This window comes from Pteropus alecto, unplaced genomic scaffold (assembly GCF_000325575.1).
Source record: "Pteropus alecto unplaced genomic scaffold, ASM32557v1 scaffold333, whole genome shotgun sequence".
NCBI lineage: Eukaryota > Metazoa > Chordata > Mammalia > Chiroptera > Pteropodidae > Pteropus > Pteropus alecto.
Genome location: NW_006433879.1, coordinates 1731228 through 1733699, shown reverse-complemented (window position 1 = coordinate 1733699; position 2472 = coordinate 1731228). Strand labels below are relative to the sequence as shown.

Below are 2472 nucleotides of genomic sequence, written 5' to 3'. Positions count from 1 at the left end.
TTTTGAAGCTTAAGAGAATCTATCTCCCTGTCCTGTCACAGGATACCGCTGCTGCTGCTGCTGCTGCTGCAAACCAAAATAAACTGTTGCCTCTGAACACACAAAACAAAATCATGTTAGTCAGGCCATGCTGCCTATTCTGTTCTTGGCTGTGAAGTTTCCAACAAACTTTGGGAAAGGCTGAAGGACACGGAGTGCTCTTGGTGCAGCACAGGTCTTTGCAAGGCCAGAGCTCCTGGAGCACTAGGCTGGGTTCTGGGAGGATCCTTGCTACATCCTGGCAGGTGGTGGCCATGGTGGGAGGCCAGTGTGTGTAAGGTGAGCATGCATGGGACTGGGCCAAACAGGGGACCCTGGGCTAACAGGGGTTCTTGGCTGATCTCCGGAAAGTGTTCTTTAAAAGTGTAGCAAGTTGCCAGTCAGAGCTGCAGAGGAACCAGATCAAAGGCAATTTAGAATTTTTCTCCTAGCTGAAAAAGTATGCTAAGCTGTGTCTCCACAGGTCATGGAGGCACTCAGATTTTGGTGTTAATAATTGAGAAGTCTAGCGAGAGTGGAAGTGTCATTGTGCACCTCTCTGGGAAAATGATGTAGCCTCTAGCTGCCTTCTCCCCTGGGGAGCTGCAGAAAGACCTGGAATGTGGGAATCCAGGTCATTTAGTCCTGGGCACAGCTACCTGGAGTAGCACATCTACACACTGCTCCTGACCCTGAGAAGGGTTGGTCGCTTGCTCTCTTGGCAGCCAAGTGGTCAGGGCAGAGTCTCGGGCTCTAGGCTGCTCTGGTTTTCCTTGCATGCCAAAGCCAGAATGTACTTTTTGAACTCCTGGAGCCAGTGTACCCATGCTGAGTCCCAAAGCTGCACTTCAGAGACACCCTTGTTGAAGCTCAGAGCTTCCTGCCCTCACTCCACTGGCCAACCTCAGCCAAATAGCTGGGCACCTGAGTGCCTGGGCCTCCAGGGGTTAAACTCAGGGTAGGCCCCATTCCCAGGCCTGAGTGGAGAGGGTGGCTGGGGCTTCTGTCTCTTCATAGAGTGGAAGGTTCTCTAGTAAATGCTCTGAAACAAAGCTAAGGTCACCAGGTCCCAACCCCCAGTAACACCTGGGCTAACCAGGAATCTTTTCTGTATATGGAGTCACATCCAAAACAGTTGGAAAAGTTAATAATATTGACAAAAAAGCTGTAAGAAAGGACAGCAGGTGGACACAGTGCTAAGTTCTCTCGTAAAGGCATTCGTGGCTCTGTCACTTTAGAAAACCTTTTGAAATTCCACACTTGATAGGAAGGCAACTGGGTCCTGGGAGCAGGAATAAGAGTTGCCTTTGAAGGAATGGATAATACCAGGGGATGAAAGGGGAAAGAGGAGAAAAAGAGAAAGCCTGTGTTTTGAGTCCAGAGTAGGCTCTCATTTATGGCCTGTTCTTTACTGTGTGGTTAGTGGAACCAGAACAGCTTCTTGGACACTGAGAGCAGCAGCCTCCACTCACTATAGTACTCATATCATGTACCTTCCAGCTCCCTATTGCTCTGGGTTTGAGGCCTATCCTGCCTCACCACCTGCCGAGTTTCTGCTCAGCTCAGGAGGACCCATGAATTCTAGAGAAACCTGGAGGCGGACACTCAGAGGGGAGACTGTCTCCTCCTTTACCCAGGCTGTCCAGCCCCCAGCCCTGAGGCTGCTTTCCCAGGTGATCTGGTTACAGAGCAATACAGACATCTCATTTAGGGGCTGGGTGCAGTTGTTAAAGTCAGGCCCTAATGTAAATTTTCTGAAGTTAGATGAGGGGTCATGTGAAGGTTGCCCTGATGGTGTCCAGCAACCAGAGTCAACTGAGTGCCCGGAGTCAGGCTTTCTTCCTCTGTTTTTAATGGTGTCGCATTTTGTTTTGGGGAGGAGGGGTGGTCTGCTTTTCACTCCCAGACTTGGTGGCTCAATAGGCTGCTGTACCCAGGTCATGCCATCTCTCAACTGAATGCAGCCTTTAGGAAAAAAAAGAAGTCTCTCACTTGCATGGTTTCTTGCAGTTTCCCCAGTTCTCTTGCCCAAAAGTGCAGAACTTCAGAACCACCAGGAGGCCTCTGAGAGCTCTGTAAACAGGAGCACTTAAAAAAGAAAAAAGAAAAAAATTCTGGACTAAATATTCTCAGACGTACATCTAATCCCTAATGAAAGAATCCACAAATTCAAATAATTTAGGTTATTAAGTAGGGCTGGGATAAAATCTGCAGGAAAAAACCCCTCACAAATCCCAGCTCCTTCCCATCCCCCCAGGGTTTGCAATTCTAGACTTAAAGGTGAGGGTGGATTCTGCAGAAGCCCTTTGCTAATTTACACTAATGAGTGTCAATTATGGCATTTTGCAAATTGGTGAATTAGCAAACAAAGATGTAATACAATCTAGGAGGCTGTAGGGTCCTTGCACAGGCAATGAAAGCCACATTTGACTCCAGCCTTGATAATCTCCATGC

The 2472-nt window shown here is 48.5% G+C and overlaps 1 protein-coding gene across 3 annotated transcripts in view; it reads left to right on the top strand.

Annotated features, from left to right (window-relative positions):
• The window catches only part of CXCL12 (C-X-C motif chemokine ligand 12), a 16616-nt gene that overhangs the window by 1129 nt on the left and 13015 nt on the right, over positions 1-2472 (top strand). The window lies entirely within an intron of this gene.